Source organism: Solanum tuberosum, unplaced genomic scaffold, assembly GCF_000226075.1.
Source record: "Solanum tuberosum cultivar DM 1-3 516 R44 unplaced genomic scaffold, SolTub_3.0 scf00186, whole genome shotgun sequence".
NCBI classification, from domain to species: Eukaryota; Viridiplantae; Streptophyta; class Magnoliopsida; order Solanales; family Solanaceae; genus Solanum; species Solanum tuberosum.
Window position 1 is genome coordinate 347,495 of NW_006239112.1, and position 12,258 is coordinate 359,752.

Here is a 12,258-nt window from a genome sequence, read left to right on the forward strand (position 1 = left end):
TGATAAACAAATATTTTTGTCAACGATTTATACAAACTAAAGGCTAACAATAATTTATACAAATGGCCTGCCAGCGAAATTATACAAATCTGAAGAGCAGCCAACGAATTATACAATTTCTTCTTTTTGTATATATGTATATTGAAATAGACATATCTTTCAATTGTATATGTATATCGAATTATACATATATATATGTTTGCTATGGAGCGCAATTATGCAAACTTTGCTATAGCATACAAATGTGATTTTTTTGTTTGCTGTATGTGAAAGTTGCTCATTTTAGATTGTATTAATGAATTCTTATTGGATGGTTTTGTATTCATCATGGTATATTTGTTGTATTTGTGTTGTGTGATTTTAGAAGTTACTATACTTATAGATTTTTTGTATTCACTATGCTCTGTATATCATTTTCTAGTTATGGACATTATAAGAGTGTTATTTGTATCCAATTAAGTAAAGATACATATTAAGTTATACATTTGTATTCCTTTAAAACAAATAGTGATGATATTTCAGATTGTATTCACTCCTTATTATTTGATTGTTTTGTATTCATTATGGCATATTTGTTGTAGTTGTGTTATGAGCTTTACAAGTTACTGTATTTACATGTGTTTGAAATTCATTATGCTATGTGTATCATTTTCTAGTTATTGACATTGCAAGAGTGTTGTTTGTATCCAGTCAAGTTAAGATACATATTAACTTTATACATTTGTATTCATTTTAAACAAACAGTGATGATTTTTTCTAGATTCTTATTCTAGTATAGCGTATTGGTGTATTCGTTAGATCATAATAATTATTATATCTGTTTGGTGTGGATTATAAGTTACATTATGGTATAAATTTATATTTATATGATGTGGTTTCTAAGATACAATGTAGTTCAATAAACAGAAAACAAATAACAAATAAATAAATGAAAATACAGTACAATTGTCGTAAAAATTGTACTCGCTCCAATTTATTTTTCGTAGGGATACAATTTGATTCGAAAATTAAAACAAACAGCCAATGAAAAAAACATGTCTTCAAACAATCCATTATTATTTTCGTATTCAACAAGCAAAAAATTCAACGAATCCACCAAAACTAATTATTCATACGTTGTTCATAATACATACAATTTGCAATGAAAATAGATACAGTTTACAATTATGTAAAGAAATTCATATATCAAAATTATAATCAATTAGAAACAGATTAAGGATGAAGCAATTAACTAATACATGGTCCAATTTGTATTCCACCAATTTTATATAACTTTCAGCAGAAAAATTCACCTCCAAAGCTACTTGTCAACAATTTTTTTGGTCCTATTTCCTTCAAATCTATCTTACCAAACAGAAAAAATTTATATATTTTAATCAAAATAAATTGATCAGAGATTGAGTATTTTCAATTGAATCTTGAATATCAATAATGAGAAAATTGATCAACAATGGGGTCGCTGATGAAGTATTCAGTTTTGATTTTTGTAACAGATGAGACTTTTAAGGGATTGTTCCTTTTTTAAAATTATTCTTTCCCATAAATATCTCATTTCTGTTATTTAACAATTGTATTCTTTCAATTAAAACAAATAATAAAAACTTAAATAAGATACATAATAAACTATTTTGTGACATTTTTACTAAATATTGAAAAGTGTTGACAATGGATCCTATTAAATGTTAAAATATTGACATTTTGAAAAAATTTCCAATAAACAATTGGAAACTAATATTGGGCCTTATAATTTGTCATTATTTGACAAACATCCCAAGTTTTCAAGTTCTAGAATTTTTTTTGAGAATTTTTAAAAATTTAAAAATTACCGCAAATTTATAGTATATTATAAAAACATCTATCATCCATTAATCTCAATTAATATCTATTTACAACCAACTTCATTAAAAAGAACAACTTGTTTATAATGGGTTACAATTTATATATCCTGAATTAGTGACACGTTTGATATGCGATTATTGTACTGCTCTTACTCATATTATTGGTTTTATTGTTATTGATTGTCATCAACTATGTTGTAGAGTTATTTTTTAACGGAACATATTCATTATAAAATGAGTAGGACAAACTTATGGGCAATTTTAATAAATTTTAGAACTTATGGATATAAATTATATTATTTGAAAAAGTCAAATATTTATCCCAAAATCTATGATCAAACGCATCGTACAACTTCACCCAAAAATGAGTTGCCAAAAATACTTGGGAATTTGTGGTCAAACACATTGTAAAACTTCGCCCAAAAATGACTTGTAAAAAATACTCGGAAATTTGTGGTCAAACGCTAGCTAAGACTAGAAATATGATCAGGCAAAATAACTATACTTTATTTAGTTATGATTCGCAGCTACATGTTAGACTGGGAGATAGGAAAGCGAAATTGGGAGAGGGAAAAGAGGGGCGAGCTAGAGAGAGAAGAGAGGCGAATTATATTTGTATATCTGTTGAATAATTGTATATATGTAACTAGTATGTATAAGTATCAATAATTGTATTTGTATATCTATTGAATAATTGTATATATCTAATTAATATGTATATATTTCAATAAATACAAGTTGTATTAAATACAATTTATAATAATGAATAAATTGTATCAGTGAATATAATTGTATGAATGTTGGATCAAGTTTAAAATTTATATTTGAGAAAATACATAAAATTCCCCCCAAACTTGTCTACATAACTTAGTTTAGCAATGCAACTTTACATTCATTTTCTTACCCCCCTAATGTAGTTCCAGTTGAATTAAATTACCCCCTAAAATATGACGTGGCAAGATTTGTATCATCAATTTTCTACAGGCACGTGAAGATGAAAAAAAAAAACAAAAAACTGTTTCAAACTATGCACGTGTCATCATCTCATAGGATGACCAAATAAATTAATTACTCCATATTTTACTATTTCTAAAAAATATTTTCTTTTTAATTCAAAATTTCTCTTTCTTTTATCCATTTTTTTCCTACTTTTTCTACCTTCCTCTTTCTTTCTTCTTTTTCAGTCCATCACACCCAGTTGCAACACAACATTTTTTCCAAATGTCAATATTTTTCTTTTCTTTTTGTTTCTCCTTTTTATATTTTCTTTGTTTTTTTGTTCTTCTTTGACAAGAAACTTGATGTTTAGTTCTTCGACACGATTTTCGACATCAAGAAAGTGTCAAATCATCCGTTAAAGAAGTCAACAAAACATAGATCATAGAATCTTCAAACTATAATTGTGATTCTTTCAAACTATAATGTTGTATAGTACATACATATCAAATGTTTGCATAATTACGTAGTTTTTCCTTCTTTGAACTAGATACATGTGCACGAGCCAACAGGGCCCAATATATTTTACTTTCTTTAATTTAATTTATGTGACACATGACATTTTTAGAGTATCTAAATTTGTATTATTTTTTAAATATTTTAAATTGTTAAATATTTTAACTTCTAATACATTTTACATAATTTTTCAAATAATAAATATTACTCCATTTGTCTCAATTTATGTGACACGAATAGAATTTCAAGAGTTCGTCCTAATTTCAGTGTCACCGATAAAATTTCATAAATCAACCAATTTTTTTTATAATCTGTTAAAATAATTTGAGTTATGAATTATCATAATTTGTAGAATTTTTACGTCATTTTAAATGTATATAAAAATAGAGAATCACCAAAGAAATATGATCAAAGTGCGAGATGAACATTTGAATTATAAAATTACAACACTTATATCAGTTATTTTAAAATACACACTCCTATCGAAAAATATTTATCATGGGTGAGGCACAATCAACAAAAGGTGTGTGAGGCTCAACCATTGTCAAAACCCATGTTTGACAAGTGGCATTGTAGGTCCCACAAATAATTTTATTTTCCAAACCTGTGCTTAATTTAGCTTCCTTGTATTAGCATAGCATTTATTCTTACACTGGGTAAACATAGAGTAAATGATATTTCATAAATTTAAACTGGCAAAATGATAGAAATATTGAGACAACACATAACAAACATTACTTGATAAGAAAAATAATTTTTTAGCTTAACTCAATTTCAAAAGATAGCTCATATGGAGAGAACTATTCACGATCATAACAAAATCAAGTCCCTCATCCAAAACCAACCGTGGAAACTTCACATGACATGAGATACTTCTTTGTTATACACTGAAACTTATACTTCCCATTCAAATTGAATAATCTACAAATTTACAAGTGTTGACAATATTAGCAAAGCGTAATATAAGGCTCGTAGGGAAAAGGAAGCGGGTTATGGTTAGTTTGAAAAGGGAAAAATACGTCAAACCGCAAGGCTCTTCAATTTGAATGAGAGGTAGGGCAAAACATTCAACTGTGATCATCCATACAGCTCAACTGTTTTTGAATTTTTTTGAAATTTAACATCTCCAGTAGTTAATCAAACCTAATTGACTATGCACTGCTCTGTCACCAATACCCATTGAGCACATGTTCCATGGCTTATCTCAGTTCTCTTCTAATAGAACATGAAGTGTAAAGTTCGTAGGTTGTTGTTCTCGTGCTTTTCCAATCGCATGAGATGTAGAAACCCATTACGTTTAATCAGCATATGGCGTATGTTCAATGGGTAGAGGGTTCATATATTGTTCTCTTTCCTCTTCCTTGGGTCCTTGTGATGTCATGTCATTGTATATATCTGCAAAAATTAAATACAATGCATCATCCGAGTGATAAAAAGTGTGAGAAGCATAGAATCGTATCTTACAGTAGTTTGTAATATCAATTAGATGCGAGAAACTGTGAAACATCAATTAGTACTTAAACTATTTACATATCAAAATTCAAATGTATCGGGAAAAAAAGTTTATTAACCAAGTTCACAATTCATGCCAAACTGCAAAAAAACCTCTCCATTCAAGAACTAGAAAGTTAAGATTTCACCATGTTTTACAAATACATCAATAGAACTTATTTTCAATTCTAAGACTTTATTAAGTAAATTAATTCAAATAGGAATAATGACTATGCATTCTCTCAATTCTAATTAAGTTGCAATACTGCTTCAAATTAGAAAGCATATGCAGCTGAATTTCTAAACAATTTTTTTTTGAGTGGATTAGGAAGAATGGGAGTATCTATATCCACAGACAATCTGCATCCACATAAAATTTTTTGGGGATAATTGAAAAAAAACACTAATGAAATACCAAAGGACAAATGGAGAACAAAATAGAAAAGGACAGACAACAATAATTAACACCTCAAACTCCTCTTTCTAGTAAATAGCAGAACAATTCAAAGGATGTTACTCATTATCTAAAATAGGAAATGTGCATTTCTAGAAGGACAAAAGTAAAAACTCTTCTCAGTACACAAGTCAAGATATTTCTCCACTTAACTTGTTTGTGTCTCGCTGGATCAATTTTCTTTAAACATATCGAGGACACGAGTAAGTAAAAAATTTCCCTAAAACAAGTTGTGATTGTTTGATATTCTATTATCTTAGAAGGGGAAATAATAAGATCCATGAGCGAAGGTATGATAGTATTTTCTAGTTCGAAGGTCATATTTATCCCTCAAGAATCTATTTTCTTATCAAATCCTATCTTAATTAGTCCAAGACTTCCAAGATTGCTCATAACATAAGGAAAAACATGATCCACGAAGTAGCAAACTTCATTCCCTGATAAATAACATGAGCCAAGACTTAAGATATATCAAAATTAAGAAACAGATAACCAAAAAAAATTGTAGAAAAAAACAAATAAAAACATTAAGAATTATAAGAATTAAACTCCGAAAAAAAAATGATCAACATGCAGTAAGTACATGCAAATAGTTACTCCTATATCTCCTTTATAGTTAAATGACCAAATTTTAACAGTGATACAAAACAATAATTACCATAATCTCCTCATAATGATTAAGTTCGCAATATCAATGGCTTCAAAGAATGTCCCTCAAACATAGTTTTATGTCATCATCTACGTGAATACCTAAATATGAAAAATATAATGAACCCCTAAACAAGGATATGAGACAAAAGTATAATAAAAAGAAGGGACCAGGAATATACGTACATTATTACTGCTTTTAGACTAAAGAGTTCTTAGATAATAAGTAGCAAAAGAGCTATGGTGACACCAAAACTTCCAAAAATTATAGGAGAATACTGGAGTCTCTTAGGTATAGCATGACTAAAGCACGTCATGAATCATCTGAATACCAGATAAGTTATAGAATGAAGACATTGATTCCTGCTTCAGATACTTTCAAAGGGATGAGTGAGTTGATGTTCATTCCGAAGTTGCGTATGTACAATAAGAACAGGGTCGACTCAATAAGATTGGGGCCTAGCTAAAGCAAAATTTAAGAGAGGGGCCATAATATTTTTTTCCCCATCATATATACTTTTATTTAAAATCTATTTTTTTTAGCTCTTTTAGATGCGAAGTCAGAAGTTACTGTTTTATAATCGATTTGTTATAATAATTCATTTTCAATTGATAATATAGCTAATCCATTCAATCTTTCTTGAAACATTGTTGATCTTAAATAAGATTTAATCAATTTTAGTTTCGAAAAAACTTCTTTCGTCTGAGGCAACAGGTACATGAATTGTTAACATAATTCTTTAAGTAATATGTGTATTTGGAAAAATAGCTTGATCTACTATATATATATATATATCAACTCTAATTTCAAGGGACTATGTGATTTCATTATCAATATTTTCATCAAATTGTTTCTTACGAAATTCAGGTTCTATATTCATCTCATATGCAATTTCCTAAGTAGAAATCATAGCACTCATAATACATATAATTATTTTAAAAAATAACATTTATAAGTAAAAAAAAAATGGGTCCCCCCAAAATATGGGGCCCCAAGCGATGACTTTAGTGGCCTAGGGGTTAAGACGGCCCTGAACAAGAAGATAAGGTAATTACAAGGTTGTCAAAGTTATTATGCCTAATTTAGTGTATGAGCATAAAAAAGTATCAAAAACTTCACAACTATTTACGATATATTCAAAATTTATCTCAACATTCTTATATTGTGCAATTAATAGCAAAAGGTAATGGAGAGAACTAACCATATAAAAACTTTCTTACTATAAAGGAGAATATCAAAAAACTAATTTTTGAGATCACATAATTTTTTGAGTTATGTTTTCGTGTGTGAGACTAATGTTATAATTTTTTTTTCTTTCAAGTCGAAGGCCTATCAAAAATAAACTCACTATTTAACAATTTAGAAGTATTGTCTACATTGATTAATCATGTGCAGGGTTTAAATCAGTAGATTTAGCTTGCTAAACGTACATTTAAGCTTTATTGATCACGTTCAAGATTGTGATAAGCCAAAAGAATAGCTTTTTCTTTACATGTACAGCGGCGTATAACCTGTGTACAATTTTGATTGTAGGTGACTTACATTTTGAACCTTTGAAGATACCAATATGAGTGATGTACTCAACTTGAACCAGTAGCCTGCATAGGGTATTTTCCCACCTCTTTATTTGAGCTTTCAATGTAATTTTGTCCTCAATATACTAATGTTGTTGGGATTTTTTCAATTTTTATTTTGGTGAAGTTGATTCATTTAACAAGAAACACGTATTTTCTACCGTTAGATAGCTCCTACTACATTTAAATGACATCAGTTCATACAAGAGGAGTTGTATAGTATCTTGTCACTCCATTTTCGTGTACATATATAAATGTAAATATTGCACGAAATTGTTCTCTTTTTTTCCTATTGAATCATCAAACGCCATTGTCAACTGTTTACTTATTCCACATATATGTAAATTTATGCATTCGGCCAATCATAACAGAGTTCTGATAAGTGATTGTAGTCCCAAACTTAAATGCCAATAGGTCATCAACCAAGTCAATCACATTTTAGGGGAGGGACGGAGCCAGGGTACCGAGGGGGTTTCATAGTAAAAAACTTACAGTATATATAAGGCCAAAATTATTTCGTATGTAATATATAGTAGAGTTGAAACTCCTTATTTTTTGTTATATGTGTTTATCTCTTTATATTCTGAATTCCCTTAATAAAAATCTTAGCTCTGTTTGAGGGTTGAAGGAAATTGGAGTAAAACAAACAAACTCAATTCTAGATTGAAAGGGCTTTAATCACTATAGACCTAACAATTGTCTATTTCTTCCGAAAAAAGTCTCAATATTAGAGCTGTCAAAATGGGCTTGACCCCCTAGGCCGTCCCAACCCAACCCTTGAATTAAGTGGGTTGGGCCTAATTTTTTTGGCTCATTTAGGAATGAGGCTTTTTAGCCCAGCCTTATTTGGCCCGCTAGCCTCGTAGGCCCAACCTGCAAGCCTCAGAGGCCAGCCCGTGGGCTATGAATATTAAAATATTTTTATATATATTTTAGTAGTGTTTTATTTGTAAAGTTTTTATCAATAAATATTTTTAACAATAAAAAAATCAAGTCTTTTAAACTAGCTAGTTTTTTGTGGGGAGGAATGGTGGAATGATCAACATTTTTTCGCTAAATCTTACGTTGACTATTATGTATTTTTGTATGTATTCACCGAAGTGTGTGATTCATAAATATATTTTTGTAAGTATTCACCGAAGTGTGTGATTCATAAATAAAAATTTGTATGTATTGATGTCGTGTTCATAAACGTCAACGTTCGATACTCTTAGATACTCTTTTTCTAAGAGAGTAGTATTGTTCATTTTTTGGTTGAAGGGCCAACCCGTTCCAACCCGTGGCCCGCTTAGGGTTGGGTTGGACTGTTATTTTATAGGCCCTTTAATTAAAAGGGTCAGCCCGTCCCAACCCATTTAACTCTCTAGCCCGTTAAGGTTGGATTGGATGGGGTTGGGCCAACCCATTTTGACAGCTCTACTCAATATCATATACATTAATATAGAAAAGGAGTGACATAGAGAGAGTGGAGAGCTAGAGTAAAGAGTAACTGGATCCAAATAACAATGTTAAATAACCTTAACAACTTGGTACATGCAAACCTATTGATAAAAAAATCAGTTCAATTCCAGAAAGTGTGAACTCGAACCCGTTAATAATCTGTTATTTTCCTATATAAGCCTTCACATCACCTATGAATTTCATCCATAAAATTGGGAAAGAGAATGAGATAGAATAATAAAGACATCAGGTCAGAATTGAGTCATAAAATTCAAGTCGGTAAAAAAACTGAAAGAATTTTGTAGCAAAAATTGGAAGAAAATATACCTGAAATTCTGAAGAATCCATATGTTTCGTTGTTATTGTTTTGTAGCAAAATTTGAAAAAGAATATACCTCCTGAAGAATCCATATGCTTCACTTTTGTGGAGATAGAAGAATAGAAGAATGAAGATTTATTGTCCTCGGATCTCATAAGGGAGAAAATCCTAGTTTTTTCAGAAAATTGGTGTCAGTACCAAGGAACCACCCACGAACCGTAGGTAGAACCACATACCGTAGGTGGGGTCGTGGTTGGCCAGTTCAAGTTCCCATAAGAGTCAAGGTTCCAGTACTTAGCGATGGTTCACCAGGACAGTTCGTGATTAAATGCACAAGCCATAGGTAGGTCTCGTAGGTGAGTCCCAGACTTAGAGGAAATTCAGGATAAAAAAATGAGGCCGACGGTCGTGGTCCACGGTCCATCGATGGGCCCACCGTCCGTAGGTGGGGTTCCGCCATTGGGGTCCAAGATTCAGTGGTCTTTGATCCCACCCACAGCCGACCAGTACGGTCTTTGGTTGGACCTACGGACCGTAGGTCTGGCCTTAGGTGAGGGTCAGCAGTTATTTAGAGCAAAATGACTTTTGGGTCAACTTGAAACGGTCATATCTTTTAGCACAAAATGAATTAGGTGGCCCATGACCTATCAACTTAAAGATAATTGAATTCTCTTTCCAACACCACCGAATTTGCTAAAATCCAAGCTCAGAGTAAAAAAATTATGCTCATTTTAGTGAAGTCCTGTCGGGCAGAGCATGAACCATAACCCAGTCAACGGGAAGTAGTTCAAATGACGATTCGACAGTCCCGTAGTAGATGGTACTTCGTCAGTTTTAAGCCAGGGTCGTTTTGGTCTTTTCTGCGATGCATTAGGCACTTAAACTACGCCGTTTGATGCCTAAACTACGCTATTTTACTCAGTCTAAGCCTAATAATCTAGTCAGAAATACCCAGAACCCTCATTCTCCAATAATCACCCAACTTAGAGCGAAAAGAAGAGAAAGAGGCGACCAAATCTTCCAAGAACAAGCAGAAGCATTCTTCAAAGTCCAGCCTTGAAATCCAAAGGATTTTTCTATAGATTTCGTCACCAGGTATTTGAAATTTCACTAGTGGGTTCCTTTCATCAACTAGGTCCCTAGAATTCAGTCTTGCTAAAGTTAGCTGGGGGCATATCCCATCAACTCAATTCAGTTAGAGGCTTTTCAGTAGTAGTAGATTCAACTTGAGTTGTTAAGTGGTTGTTTAAGTTATCACTAAAATCTTATTATGTTTTATATATTCAAACTAGTTGGGTCTTTTCCCATTTCAGATATCCACTGTTTTAGCTTCCACATAGTATATGTTTTACTCAGTTATATTCAGTATGCTTGATATATGCAAAACTAAGGCTTAGCTTGGGGTCACTCGTGATCCTAGGTCCCGTGTTACGTCTAGGGGGTAGCCTTGGGGCGTGACATTTATGGTTTAGAGTGGGTTAAATATCTTGCATTGGATGATTCTAGATTTGTGGAGAGAGAACATTTGTTTGCAAAAAGTACCATTTTAGCCTTGGTCGTCCCATCTTTCACGTTTTTGTATAGTAGAAATTAGTATTACTGTCTTTCACATTTTTGAGAACATGTGCCATGAGAATTTTTTTATTTTTTTAGGAGAATTATTTCACTTCATCTTTTGTCCATAAAATTTGCAAATACAACTTGAAATTGTATTTGAATTTCGGAAAACATTCAAAATCTTGTTTTCACTTTCTCTTTTTTTTCCAGTTTTTTTGATTAATTATTTTTCAAAGAAATCTTAAGTTTTTATTTTTTATTAAATAACCTCGTTTAAATCATATTCCATGTTCAATAATATTTTATATTTTCATAAAAAATACATAAAGATTCTATATATTAATTGCAAAAATTATGGCTAAGCACAACTCCAACTTTGAAAATTCCAAAAGAAAGTGATTTTTTAATATTATTTTCATGGCCAAATGCCAATTTTAAAAGTCATAAAAAAATTAGTTGACCTTTATTTTTTATGATAATTTAATGTTATAAAATATGATATAGGAGAAATGACATTATGATAGGGATAATTGATATCACTCAAATCACTCTCCAAAACCAATTAAAAGAGTGAGTGGTCGTAGTCAATATAAAAATCCAACTAAGAGTCGAGGTCATATCCCACATGGAATGTTATATCATGGAGAATTCCTTATCAAGAAACTTGGACTTTAAATTAGATAATTTGTAATAGTAAAAACAATTGGGTGGATGATACCACCAACTCAATATAAAATTTTGGTTATCAATTATCGCAATTAAACTAAAATATCGACCAAATCAAGAGTTAACAAGCAATATAGGGGTGCAGGATTGAAAATCGACGTCACATAGGGGTAATTGTGTTTCTCTATAGTGATGAACATTCATGAATATGCTAAGTCATCTTCATTGACGCTAATCATCGTTCGATCTCAAAGCATCTATACCTAGAATCTCCTTTCGTTCTAATCTAAATGCCAATCCTAAACAATCCAATACCTTACTCTATTCTCTCTTTCAAGAACAGGGCAAATAGATCTGACCCATAACCTCTTTTTCAAGCAAGTTACAAACATCAAACCTAAATTGCTAGTATTAAACTAATTACCCACTCCAATTAATCTCTTTCGAGCATCAACTAGAGATTGGGAGTAGGCATTACATTTGCAACCTTAACCCTTAAGTTAACCCCATGGTAATCAGACCAAATTCATGCATGAACAACAACAAAATAGAACATAGCACAATACCCACTACATTAAATCAACACCCAACCCCATTCTAGCACCCCTAAATCTTGGGGTTTTAACCACTTATCACAAAAAATAAAGAGATCATACCTTCCAAGAAAGCAACCATGGGTAAATTGAAATCAAGCAATTTAAAGTAAACTCACTTTGGATTCAACTTCAATTTATCAAAATCAAACACCAATTTGTAAAACCCCAAAAGCTATAAAAGTGTTCTTTAAAGGTAAAGTGTTCTCAAATTCTTTTCAAAAG